Below are 14,448 nucleotides of genomic sequence, written 5' to 3'. Positions count from 1 at the left end.
AATTGCCAGTTGAGAAAACAATTGTTCCTAACCAGATTGCACCGTAATAATTGGTGATAAGTCTCTCGTGGCTGCAGCGCAGGCTCAAATTTCTGCAGATTCGGGCAGATAGGATCCGAGTGGCAATTTGCTTTAGACACACATATAAAACAATACCACTGAACTTATGTACGGCTATACCTATGACCAATACAGGAGAGTGGTGTGATTTTGCCCTGCCTCCATCCCCTCCTTGAGGTACAGGGTGCAAAAAGCTTGTAACAAACCTAACAGGAAAAGTGAGTGCATTGTGTTGGCCGCAGTCACGCTATGGTTACAATCCAGGAGCAGGAGAATGTGTGACCTGAAACTTGCTACAGGTGGATGGCGTTCACAGATCCTACTTCTGGGTGTACATGTGAAGGACATGTCTTTCGTGCCTGAAGGGCTCTCCTTTATGAAGCGGGAATGTAAGCAACTGTGTTCAATGCTCCCAAGTGCAAGATCACCACCTACTTTGGTGACTGTGGATTCCAAAGAGGATACTCTCATGACAATAGCAAGTGGTGTCACTAACAGACAGCAACATCAATGGGAGAACTTGCACCCACCCGGCGAGTTCGATAGAAATTGGGCATGAGACTGGACACTTATTCATAGGCTTTGTGAGTTGAGTAGAACAGCTGAAACTGGCACAATGGAATATACCAATAGGAGGGGGAAGTTCTACAAGGATTGTTTCAATTGGGACTTGTCTTCTCCTTCATGCTTGTTGGCTCAAGGATCTTGAACTCAGAACCTCAGTAGATTGAACTAGTAGCACGCAATTAAAAACTGGCTGTGCATAAAAGTGTTGTGTAAAAGTGTTGTGTCATGTAAGGGTGTCCGAGCATCTCAGAATCTGCTTTGGCATTTTTGCACTTGTGTAAGAAGAGTAAGAAGAGGAAGGGAGACGAGGAATTAAAAACTCGATTATTTACTGGTATTCACCATTATTTCGAGACTTCTCTTCTTACTCATCATACATGAGCTTTACCGACAAAACCCTATAGTAAGAATGTGGTGGTGCTTCACTGTAATAGCATGGGTAAGTTCACAGAATAACTGATAGAAAGGTTGTTCCTTATAGGCTTGAGAAAGGGGGTCGTCTATTAAGAGGAATAATTAGGTTTTGAATGATAAAGGCAAAAGAGTTATATGTCAGTCCTTCTAATCAGAATGGGCAGATATTTAGCCACTATTTTACTGTCTGTCCCCACCAGGTAAATCCTGGCTGTAAGGGACAGTAAAATAATAATAATGCCCCCATCCCTTGCCATTGGAGATGACCCAAATAGCAAGGGAATTTCTGTTTCGGGATTTTCTTTTTGAAAATAGAAAGAAAACTGTTTGGAGCAGTGTTGTGTCAAACAATCAGAAAGAGCCTCAATGTCCTCAAAGTCTCTTGAAATACACATGTTCTTGTCCTACAGTGGCAAAGTTTTCAATTGAATGTATTGTGTTTATTTAATTTGATATATATATATATATATATATATATATATATATATATATATATATATATATATGTATATATATATATATATATATATATATATAAACCTATAACAACCAAGTTCAAGCGTGCATTGTCTAATTAAATAAATGTGGAAAAATACTAGCTGCAGCGTCTTCTTTTGCTTGCAACACAAACAAATGTGGATAATTACAGAAAAAATGACTAACAAATAAATATGGATAAATACAGACAGAAATGTTAAAGAAATAAATAAATACCATAAAACCGGGTGCCCTAATTTTAAATGATCGCCAGCTTGGTACCCATTTTAAAATGTAAACGTGGCGGGCAGTCCTTAAATCGGGGGGGGGGTTAATTTACTTTGTCACCTGGCAGAACGACAAGCCGTTCACCCCTTAATCACTAATGTTTTTGTGCTAAGTGGTCATGGGAAGGAGAGATGGTATAAAGGGAGAATCCTGAATGTTGTATTTCCCCTTAGAAATTCCCTATAGAAGGTGTGTTAAGGAAAATCAAACAAAGCATACCTGGAGCACAGAATCAATAGTGCTTGCAGGAAGACGAGTATTTTCTAAAGCTTTTCACAACCAGTAAATTATATGGAGTTAAAACTTCTAAAGTCACCAGACTGGTATTCCCGTGCAGGGCTACTGGATCCGTGTTGACATGACCAATTTTTTACAAGGCATTTTTTAAGTTTTGTTTTAACTAATGTGCATTATTCAGTCTCTGATTTCTGTTTCACTCTGAAGTGGCCAGAAGGTGGAATGTTTGTGGCCATTTTAACCAATTTAGTTATAAACATGTAGTTTACAATTAAGACTTCTAATTATACAGAGAGAAAACCATTTTTTCTGTCTATTTGTTTTGAAATAAGGACAAATAAAAAGCTGTTCTACAATACAAATGATTTTAGATGACTGTTTTGTACTGCATATGGCTAAACAATTTTAGACATTTACACGAGTAAACATTTGTTGGTTAAATTAGGGAGGAACTGGTTTGGCAGTTCGGGATAGACTGTTCCAATTGGAGCAGGGTCAAGAATGATTTGCATATAGTTGGGTACAAACTGTTGGAAGCATGGAGAGCAAAACATTGATGGATTGGGATGTGGACCAAGTAATTACCAGTCGCTGAGATTAATTCATCGCGTTTTTGTATACTTCCTATAAAATGTGGGCGCCTTATTCTTATACAGAATTTACTCACCAAAAAAATCATTCACTTGATAAAACATTCCCCGATGAGGCTCTTGTAATCACAGGCAGAAATTTATAACAAATTTAAAAAAGAAGTGCAAGCAAAATAAGCAGCTGGAATTGAAAGTTGATGTACAAAAATGTATAACATTTAAAACGAACACTTTATGGGAAAGGAACTATATTTAGGAGGAAGGGAAAAATGTGCGCAGGCATTGTCATCACTCAAAGTGAAGGAAGCCAATGGGTAAAGTGGGCTGAGCCACTGCCCCACTGTTAGCTGTGGCCAGGCTTAAAATAGTTACAAAGCGAGCATGCCTAACATGCTGTATATGCATAACTTGTACCAGGGGTGAGGGGTGGGGGGGGGGGCTAAACGCATGGAGAGTGAATGACTTACACCAGCTTGAACTGCGTGTGGGTAGAGAAAGAGTTGGAATAGCAACATCACAACATTTACACACGCAAAATTGATGACGTTCAGGGAGAAGACCAAATACCAGCAATACAAATGTAGTTCACACACACAAAGGAACTAATTCCTTCAAAAAAAGCTGATTTGCATACATGAGCAAACAATTTGCTCCCGATTACCATGTTTTACCTGGTCCTCCTCCAAGTAGTCCTAATTCAGAAACTAATTTGGGTCAAATGAAAAGAATTGGTCTATAGTTCTTGACAGAGAATTTGTTGCATTTTCCAGTCTTGTAAGTGAATTCTGCATGAGAACAGGGCCAGCAATATTAATTGTATGACCATCATCTTGAATACTTTTGGGAAGATAGTACGTCTGCAATGTGGGCACAGGATATATCCTGGGAATTGGGTAGGTTACCCGGGTGGGGGAAATTGGACATAGTTGGGGGACATCCCATCTGCACATCTTCCAACCTCCCCAAGCTGGTGTGACGTCAGCATGATGACCTTGAGAATCATGTCACTTCACAACTTGTCAGTCAACAAGCCGACACCTCCTGAATGGTACAGCTGCAAACAAGGTCTCACTGCTGAATCTTTTCAGAAGGGGAATTGGCGGTGACACTAGCGATTCACCTGGTAGCACCAGTTAATATATGATGCCCATCTAACTGTCGACAATCAAAAATGGAGCAGTGTCTAAAAGAAATAGGGTTGTCCCATCTTGGTTGACTGTCAAGTTGAGGGAGGCTCGGAGCATGCCAGGAGTAGGACTAGCACCCCTTCCCAATCTGTATTCTGTCCTCAATTCACATATGTGCAGAGAACATTTTCTGGCTTAGGGCCCATATAATTTGGTTTAAGAGGGCGGAAGATTTTTGAGCATCAGACTTTCAATTCTAAAGTTTTCAATAGACCACACCTCTTCCTCAGTACAGAATCCTACCTTATTTAATTGCCAGATTATTTTTTTTGTTATCACATTATGTTCAATGCACTGGCTACACCTTTCCCAGAATGTTTCTATTTTAATCTTCCTAAGCCCTTGGGTGTTTCTTGGCAAAACCCTGTGCACATGTCGTCCATCTGCTGCTCCAAACCATCTCTCAACCATGACAGTCCTCAGTATAACATCTATGTATGCCTAAATCAGTGTATTAATTCTGAATAGCTTAAGTGGAAATAAACCATCTAAACAAGAGTGAGTCAGATGGACTGGGCGAGTACCGATGATAAAGACTGGGCAAGAGCCCAGCGGCATGGCCCGAGGCAGGAAGTCTACTGAAAAGGGTGCAAAGGGTATCCTAATGAATATGCATAGTCGGCACAAATGGAAACTGGCTGCTTTGGTGATTCTGTTCATGTGTGGTATAAGCGATAGCCTGTAAAACCCAGTGAACACATGTGCTTCGCGTGTCAAAGCAAAGCCACTTTCTTTAAGTTAATCAGTTTATCACTAGGTCATATTTATTTCTGTGATAAAAAGGTACTCGCTGTATTCAAGAGAGTAAACTGGCAAAAATGGTCTCTTTCACAGTTAAAATTTTGCAATGTAGTAATGGAGGGTGTGAATAGTGCTTTGATATTGAGTGAGTGTCATACGCCTACTCATAGATGTACCCCTAATCCCATCAGAGCCACGCAATTCCCTAGAAACACAAAAATGATACCTCAGAAACTTAATAAAAGTGACCCAACATGAAGAAACTTAATAAAAGTGACCCGACATGAAGAAACTTAATAAAAGTGACCCGACATGCATCATAAAATACTTCAACATGATCGATCTTCACCCTTTCCTAGTCAGGTCTGCAAAAATTAAACTCACATTCAAAGTTCAATGGAGTTCGAGTTGCCTGGTAAGTTAAATACAATTCCTTAGATTTGTGGGGAAAGAGGCAGACTCAGAAAAAACCTGCTAGTAGTATTTACTGTATTATAGTCTCCCTAGGTATCTTGAACTAATTTCCCACTTCCTCCATAGCTGAGATGGTATTAAGTTCCTATCCGAATGGCATGTGTCTTGGGAGAAACACCATGGCTGGACTCATTCATTCACCGCATAGTAAAATCCAGTCAGGTCTTTTGACCGATCACCAAATAGGCAAATAGTCTGAATTAAATTAATTGTATGCAAATGAATAGTTAATGTCCGACAGGAATTTCTTTGTTCTGTGGTTTGACAAGCCTATTACTAGATTTCACACTACGTGCCACGGTCTAGTGCCTTCTACATTCTAAGTACACTGCCCATTCAATGGCTTATAATTTGGTTCATTTTGTGAGTTTCACTAAAAGACCCACTAGGATGAGCTGAGGAGAGCTCAACTGAGTGATATCTCCAATTGGCTTGCAGCAGAGCTATCAGGTGGTGTTTCTTCAGGTGTGGTGCTTCTTTAGGGTTTCAAAATCACATATCACAGTAGGGAAGGCTGATGGCACAGACACCGAGCAAAAGGTTGCAACGGTTCCAGGCAAATGTATCATTGATGTCAAATTCTATCTCCAGGTCTCGACACTGAGGAGGTGCTCTGTGGAATATTAGTGCCTGGTGCCGTCGTTGTTTTCTATGACTGTTCGAAAGCCGTGAATACTCCTTCTTTCATATCTTAGCCAGGATTCCCTTAAGATTCCTTTACTCTCCCTTCATAAATTTGGTTCAGTAGATAAGCCTAAAGGTCTGATATCCCTGATAGTCCGGATATCTGATATATGAATCCTATAATATCCTGTGGAGTTTATATTTCGGCGGACGGGATATCCGGCACCATTGTGACGAAGTAACTGTCTGCCGAAATCTTAATCAGCCCTAAGGCAGAGGGATGATTAACGAGTTAGGCTCCGAAGAAATATAACAAAATTGTTACAATGTATTTTCATAAATATTTATTAGGCTGTTTTATGGAACGCAGGTATAGAATTACAGTCACTAAGTCACTTTATGAAATCACAAATATGAAGGTTAAGTCGAAAGGAATGTATTTGAAGGGGACACCCTTTAACACTGCAAAAGAACAGAATAGATAATATAGATCACAATAAAACAAATTCTTTCGCCCTTAGCACTTCTGGTTGGAACATTATGACTCCAACCATGTTTTAAGCGAAGTGGCTGGAATGTGTTAAACTCGTGCAAAGCAGACCTATGCACTGATTTTCCGAGCACTAATAAAAGGGTTTGGGACTCAAAGGGTATTCTTAAGTTTACTTCAATTCAAAAAGTCTGCCCGAGTACTTGAGAACTCTAATTCAGAAAATAAAAATGTATATGACATTATTTGTAGTTGTTAACACAGTAGGCTTTTAAAACATGCAAAACAGATACATGTGCATGTGTTTCTTTCTCTAGTCTATTGTACCTTTCCCTAGCTAAAAAGATGTAACATTACAAGGACAGAAATCTGCAGAGTGTTTTTGCACAAAAGTACATTTTCTAAAGTTATTATATTTATGAATGAATGAATGATATTCTGATGGAGCGTAAACATTGCCCGAAGGCATCAAGGCAATAAGGATAGAGCAAGCAGTCATGAATAATAGAGATGGAGCTTTAGATATTAAAGTTCGAAGAGCCATGTTTTTAAAAATTTACAAAAGGGTAGATGGGTCTTTTGACAGGAGATCGATAAAGGAAGAGTGTTCCAGAGCTTAGAGGCGGCAAAGGCAAAGGCTCTCCAACCCCCACCTAGCCCTCCTAAACCTGGGGACTACCAGACAATTTTAATTGGCAGACTGCAGCTGTTTGGTGGGGACGTACCGTTGAAAGAGTCTTTTGATCCCTTCATGACCTGGACTATGAAGAGCCCTATGAACAAAACATAGGGCCGTGAACAGAATTCTCTTTCCAAGCGGAAGCCAATGTATTTTGCCAATTGCTGCAGAGACCGAGTGGAGTTTAGGAAGATCCATCACAAGTCTTGCAGCTGCATTCTGTACAAGTTGCAGTTTATGAATGGATCTCTTGTTAATATCCATATAGAGGCCATTATAATAATCCAGCCTGTGCAAGATCAGGGCAACGGCCACCTGCTTTCGAGAAGAGAGAGAAAGACATGGAAAAATCTTCCTCAAAATCATGATGACCCCAAAACAGGTCGAAACAGTTCTGTTGGCCTGGGGGTCGAAAGAAAGTGAACTGTGGACTATAACACCCAGATTCTTTGCGGGACAGGGGCAAGGTCCAAGTATTTCAGGCCACCAGGAATGTGACCATATAGATTGTTGGCTGCCAAAAACAGGGACCTCAGTTTTATCCCTATTGAGTTGTAAATAGTTGTTTATCATCCAATCGGCCACGGCCCACAAGCAGCTTTTAAAATTTGCTACGGGTGCTTCAATGCTGTTTGTGATGGACACAATTATTTGTGTGTCATCAGCATAAGACAGAGCCTCGAACTTGAAAGATCTGATTACCTTGGCCAAGGGAGAGACATAAATGCTAAATAAAGCGGGACTCAATCAGGAACCTTGTGGAGCTCCACAGAAGGTGGAAATGGAGTCAGAATAAAATTGCTCCATCTTTACTTTTTGTGACCAATCTGAGAGAAATGAGAACTAAAGCTCCAGAGCGGAGCCTGATACCCCAATTTCATGAAGACGGTTAATCAGCCTTGTTGGCGAGATGGTATCAAAAGCCGCAGATCTGTCCAAAAGTATTAACATAGAAGTATGCCCAGCATCTACTTGGGTACGTATGTTGTGTACTGCAGATGTTAGGGCCATCTCAGAGCTGTGGTCACTTCTTAAGCCATATTGGGAGCCATCAAGCAGGCGATGTTGTTCCAGGTAGGTGCTTAGTTGGGTATTTAGGTTCTTCTCCAGCATTTTGGCAGGGACTGGTAAAAGAGAAATGGTACGATAATTTTTAGGTTCAAAAGGGTCCAGGTTGGTTTTCTTTAGTAAAGGATTAACCACCGCTGTTTTCCAGTTAAGAGGAAAAAGCCCTGATGAGATGACCAGATTAATCGTGGACGTTAGGTGAGGGACAATCATCTCCCTTCCTAATTTCATAAACTTCAGGGGGGGAAGTTTCCAAAGTAGGCGTGGATGGAAATCCCCCTTAAAGATCGTTTGCTCATGAGACAGGGGAAGAAAGACCGACAATGTGACTTCCGTCTCATCTGATTTAGGACGGTTATAAAATTAACTCAATCAATCAATCAATCAAAGCATTTTTATAGCGCACTACTCACCCGGAGGGTCTCAAGGCGCTAGGGGAGGGGGGGTCCGCTACTGCTCGAACAGCCAGGTCTTGAGCTGCTTCCTGAAGGCGAGGTGGTCCTGGGTCAGGCGGAGGTGGGTCGGGAGGGAGTGCCAAGTCTTGGCGGCGAGGTAGGAGAAGGCCTTCCCCCTGTGGTGGCTCTTCGGATGCGGGGGACGGCGGCGAGGGCATGGCCGGTCGATCGAAGCTGGCGTTTGGGAGCGTAGAAGTTGAGGCGGCTGTTAAGGTATCCTGGGCCTTGGTTGTGCAGGGCTTTGTGTGCGTGGATGAGGAGACGGAAGGTGATTCTCTTGTTGACCGGGAGCCAGTGCAGGTCTCTCAGGTGTCCGGAGATGTGGTTGCGACAGGGGATGTCCAGGATGAGTCGTGCTGAGGCGTTCTGGATCCGCTGGAGTCTCTTCTGGAGTTTGGCGGTGGTTCCGGTGTAGAGGGAGTTGCCGTAGTCCAGTCGGCTGGTGACGAGGGCCTGGGTGACCGTCTTCCTGGTCTCGGTGGGGATCCACCGGAAGATCTTGCGTAGCATGCATAGGATGTTGAAGCACGACGAGGAGACGGCGTTGACTTGTCTGGTCATGGAGAGCGAGGAGTCCAGGATGAAGCCCAGGTTGCGTGCGTGGTCTGTTGGTTTGGGTGCGCTGCCTAGGGCGGGGGGCCTCCAGGAGTCGTCCCAGGCAGAGGGTGAGGATGCCAGGATGAGGACTTCTGTCTTGTCCGAGTTCAGTTTCAGGCGGCTGTTCTTCATCCATTCGGCTACCTCTTTCATCCCTTCGTGTAGGTTGGCTCTGGCGGTGGCGGGGTCGTTGGTGAGGGAGAGGATCAGCTGGGTGTCGTCGGCGTAGGAGATGATGTTGAGGTTGTGCTGGCGTGCGATGGCTGCGAGGGGACTCATGTAGACGTTGAAGAGGGTTGGGCTGAGCGAGGAGCCTTGAGGAACGCCACAGATGACTTCGGTGGCTTCTGATCTGAACGGGGGGAGGCGGACTCTCTGTGTCCTTCCAGCGAGGAAGGAGATGATCCACTCCAGAGCCTTCTCCTGGATTCCGACGTTGCTGAGGCGCTGTACTAGGGTACGGTGGCAGACAGTGTCGAAGGCCGCGGAGAGGTCTAGGAGGATGAGGGCCACTGTTTCTCCGTTGTCGAGCAGGGCTCGGATGTCATCGGTTGCTGCGATCAGGGCGGTCTCGGTGCTGTGGTTGGCCCGGAAGCCAGACTGCGAAAGGTCGAGGGATCCGTTCGTCTCGAGGAAGGCGGCCAGCTGCTTGTTGACGGTCTTCTCGATGACTTTTGCGGGAAACGGGAGCAGCAAGATGGGTCGGTAGTTCTTGAGGTTGGTGGGGTCGGCTGATGGTTTCTTTAGTAGGGCGATGAGTTCGGCGTGCTTCCAGCTCTCCTGGAAGGTAGCGGTGTTGAAGGAGGTGTTGATGATGTCCCGCAGGTGGGGTGCGATTACAGCGTCGGCCTTGTTGAAGACGTGGTGAGGGCAAGGATCGGTCGGAGATCCGGAGTGGATGGAGTTCATCGTGCGGATGGTGTCTTCGGTGCTGATCGGGGTCCAGGCGCGGAGGGTGGCGGTGGGGGGCTGTGGTTCGGTCGTGGCGTGCGTCGGTTGAGTGCTGAAGCTGTTGTGTATGTCTGAGATCTTGTTGTGGAAGTAGGAAGCGAGGGAGTTGCAGAGGTCTTGCGAAGGGGTGATGTCGTTGTTTCCGGCGTTGGGGTTGGAGAGCTCTTTAACGATGTTGAAGAGTTCCTTGCAGTTGTGTGCGTTGTTGTCCAGTCGTTCCTTGAATGCAGTTTTCTTGGTGGTGTGGATCAGTTGGTGGTGTTTTCGGGTGGCGAGCTTGAGGGCAGTCATGTTGTCCGGTGTTGGATCTCTGCGCCAGGCATTCTCAAGGGCTCTGCAGTTCTTCTTGGAGCTCTTGAGTTCGTCGGTGAACCATGGGGCTTTCTTGCTGCCGGGTCTGCTAAGCGGGGCCTTCAGAGGGCGAGGTCATCTGCGCAGTCGCTGATCCACTTCGTGAGGTTGGTGGCCGCTTGGCTGGGGTTCGTTGCGCTGGTGGGTGGGTTCTTGCTCAGGGAAGTTGCGAGCTCGTCGGCTGTGATCTTGTTCCAGCTTCTGCGTGCAACCTGTTGCTGTTGGTGGTGGATCGTGGTCCTTTTGAAGCTGAAGTGGACGCAGTTGTGGTCCGTCCAGTGGAGTCCGGTGGCGTGGCTGAAGGTGATGTCCTTGCTGGATGAGAAGACGGGGTCGAGTGTGTGTCCGGCGTAGTGGGTGGGGGTGGTCACCAGTTGCTTGAGTCCGAGGTTAGCGAGGTTGTCCAGCAGGGTGGTGGTGTTGCGGTCGTTGTTGTTCTCCAGGTGGAAGTTGAGGTCCCAGTGGAGGATGTAGTCAACGGAGGGGAGGGCATGCGGGCTGACGAAGTCGGCGATGTCCTCGCTGAATTGTGTGCGTGGTCCCGGGGGTCTGTAGAGGAGGGTGCCTCTGAGGGTGGTCTTGGGGTTGGTGTGGATCTGGAAGTGCAGGTGCTCGGCGGATGCGAGGGTGTCGTCGGTGTTGGTCGTGATGCGGATGGAGTTCCTGTGGATGATGGCGATGCCTCCTCCTGTCTGGTTGACGCGGTCCCTCCGGATGATCTTGTAGCCGTCCGGGATGGCGATGGCGATGTCGGGCGCTGAGGAGGCGTGTATCCAGGTTTCCGTTAGGAAGGCGACATCTGGGGCTGTGGTGTCGAGCAGGTTCCAGAGCTCGACGGCGTGTCTGTGGACGGAGCGGGTGTTGAGCAGGATGCACTTCAGGTGGCTGCTGCTGTTGCTCGTCGAGGTCTTGGGCACTGCTGGAGTGGTGCAGGTCCGGATGCAGGTGAACTTGCAGGAGTTGCAGCAGAAGGGTCCGTGGGTGCGTCTGGGGGTGGCTCGGGTTGCAACCCGGGAATCGGCGGCGTAGGTCCGGCGGGAGGGCTGGTGACTCTGGGCGCTGGGCGCGGTCCAAGCGCGGACAGGCGCAGACGGGCTTACCTTTGGCACACCTTCGGTGCACAATCGGCGCGCCCGCTGCGTGTGCACTCTGCGCGTACGCGCGGTCGCCATATATAGCGAAGTGGGAGGGAGGGCGGAGCAGCTGGGAGGCGGGAGCGGGGAGGGCACAGAAGGCAAAGGGGGCGTGGCCGTGAGCACGGCGGTGGGACGCGGGGAGCGGGGCGGGGGTCACAGGGGCAGAGCGAGGTGATCGGCGCAGGGGGAGGAAAAAAAATATATTTAACAGTTACACAGTAATAACAAGGAGACCAAGGACGGGGCACACAAGTACAGCAGTCAACAACAGAAAAACAGCAGCAAGGCGACAAAGGACGGGAGATACAGCGGGGGGCAACGTCCACGGGGGGGGCTCAGCGAGGCTGAGGGCGGCAGCGGGAGGGAGTAGCACACGCTACAGCTGGTGGCCGTGTGGCGCGGGAGTGTCCTGAAAACAGGTCACGCTCACCTGTGCCGCGCAGTCGCCATATATGGCCAAGTGGGAGGGAGGGCGGAGCAGCTGGGAGGCGGGAGTGGGGAGGGCACAGAAGGCAAAGGGGGCGTGGCCGTGAGCACGGCGGCGGGAAGCGGGGAGCGGGGCGGGGGTCACAGGGGCAGAGCGAGGTGATCGGCGCAGGGGGAGGAAAAAATATATATTTAACAGTTACACAGTAATAACAAGGAGACCAAGGACGGGGCACACAAGTACAGCAGTCAACAACAGAAAAACGGCAGCAAGGCGACAAAGGACGGGAGATACAGCGGGGGAGGCGGGGTCCACGGGGCGGGCTCAGCGAGGCTGAGGGCGGCAGCGGGAGGGAGTAGCACACGCTACAGCTGGTGGCCGTGCGGCGCGGGAGTGTTCTGAAAATATTTGGCAATCTTATTACAGAAATCCTGTGATCTGTCATTGTATGGTGGAACAGGAGGAGTAGAGAGAGAGTTAATCACATTAAATAGTTCCCTAGGGGATTTGAGCGATTCTGTCTTTCGAGAATAAAATTATGATTTTTCTTCTTTGATGGATATTTTGTATTGCGATGGCTTCTTTTTGTGATAATATCTTTCGATCGGGTCAAGATGTCGCTGCCAAATCCTCACTTGCTGGGACAGGTTTACCTTAACTTTCTCAACTTCTCTGAAAACCTGGAGGCACTGGGCTTATTTCTGCCTACATAAGGTTCTTTGAGGGGGGCAAGGTATTCAATATATGTTATCAGTCAGTCAGAATATTCTGTAGATTCCAAATAGGCGCCATTATGACTGATCCAATGCTGGTTACTAAGGGCACCGATATGAGATTCCTTATTGATAAGACTGTAGTTTCTTTTAAGTACTTTATTATTCCCCTTATTCAGAGTGTTGAGTAGTAGGGGAAGCACAAAGGAAAAAGGAACAGCAAAATGATCTGACCTAGAGAGTTGAAGAGGTTCCATCACTGTGAGGCGGGGATCATAAGAGAAGATGCAATCCAGTGTATGTCCCACCTCATGGTTAGTAGATTTGACCAATTTTGGTAGCCACAGCATGCCAGGGTTTCTATAAGAGTCTGTGATGCTTTACATAAAATATTTTCTAAATTAAAATTAAAATCTCCCAGGAGAGTCAAATTTTGTTTTCCCAAATAAGGGTCTATGCAATTTGTAAAATCCTTGGTAAAGGATGATCAAGGCCCAGAAGGGGGATAAGATAAGATTCCAGCAAAACTTTCTGTCGGAATTATTGTTTGTGTAAAGAATATTGGTTGATAGGGGCATAGTGGGGTTAGCAGCTCAATGAAACAGATGTAGGAGTTCTTGTACAGAATGCCTAACCCACACCCAACTTCTATCAAATCGTGACAGAGTGTATCTATGTGGGATTGCATAAACCAGGTCAGGGCCGGAACAACCCTTGGCCAAGGTCTCCGTAATGAAAACCCAGTCTGGCATTCAGGAAGAGACAATATCCCAGAATTCAACTTTATTTTTAATCAAGGATCTGGAATTCTTTAAGTATCCAGAGAAGGAGTTCTCCAAAGGGTTATTGGAGGGGTGGGGGAGGGGGGGTCCATGGGCAGGCGTTTGACTAACTTTAGCGGGAGGTACCTGAAAATTACAGGTAGGGCAAACAAAGACCTAGTCAGGTGAGTCAGCTCCCAGTTTTGCAAACCTTCTATGCCACCGCAAGTCAAGGAGCTGATTTTTACAATAGGCTAAAGGATTCATTGTGTCCCATGAAAAAAGACCAGGGGTTCTGGTGCAAGGCGCAGGTAGGGGCGGACAGGCGCAGACGAGCTTGCCTTAGGCGTGCCTTTGGCGTGCTAGAGGTGCGCCCGCTGCGCGTGTCTGGCCCAGCTTGCTCCTAAATAGGCTGGGCCATAAAACACTAGAGCGCTGACCCTCATCAGAAGACAGACAACGTGCCAGGAAATGAGCAGAAAGGACCAGCTTCAAAAATCGGCAAACTGCTGCGGCGGACCGGGGAAGTAAGGTAGGGGGGCCAGGGGGTCTTAAAATCCTCAAAAAGAAAGTATTAAAACAAACCGTTAAAACACATTTAACATAAATGCTCACATTAGGAGATTCCCAGAGCGGGAGTCACAGACAGCATACCACTGTCTATATTTATGCCATACTTGTTTCCAGCCTGATGCTTGTGCAGAAAGTATTGTGCAAAGAGATGAATTAATGCAGTATATTTTGAAGTTGTTATTTTACTTACAGAGGAAAGATTACATTAATATAATGAATGCTCAGAGAGAAAATGGTGATGTATTTATATTATAAAGATGCAAGTGCCGGGCATAAAGTAGGAGAATGTTTTCTTTGTATTTTCGTGTAACACCTTGATTCCTCTTCCAGTGTTGACAGAAGAATGTTATGTTTTAAAAGGATCCCAAATACTTTTAGGTTCTATACATGAATTGCTCGTATTGTGCAAAACACTTTTAGAACACTTGGATTTATTGGCAGGTACCTCACTTTTCTCATCTGTACAGGAACACTTAGCATGGGCACATTTTAGAGCATAAGCTCTCTTATGCTTATTTTTTGGGCACAGTTTTTGATGGCGCACACTTTGATATTGTTGTGCAGAGCACTTAGTTGTTCAAGCTAATA

The 14,448-nt window shown here is 46.2% G+C and overlaps 1 protein-coding gene across 2 annotated transcripts in view; it reads right to left on the bottom strand.

Annotated features, from left to right (window-relative positions):
* The window catches only part of FAM3B (FAM3 metabolism regulating signaling molecule B), a 259,570-nt gene that overhangs the window by 143,623 nt on the left and 101,499 nt on the right, over positions 1-14,448 (bottom strand). The gene's annotated exons all lie outside the window — the stretch shown is intronic.

This window comes from Lissotriton vulgaris, chromosome 8 (genome assembly GCF_964263255.1).
Source record: "Lissotriton vulgaris chromosome 8, aLisVul1.2, whole genome shotgun sequence".
Taxonomy (NCBI): domain Eukaryota; kingdom Metazoa; phylum Chordata; class Amphibia; order Caudata; family Salamandridae; genus Lissotriton; species Lissotriton vulgaris.
The sequence above is the reverse complement of the archived record's forward strand: the minus strand, read 5'-3'. Positions and strand labels throughout refer to the sequence as shown.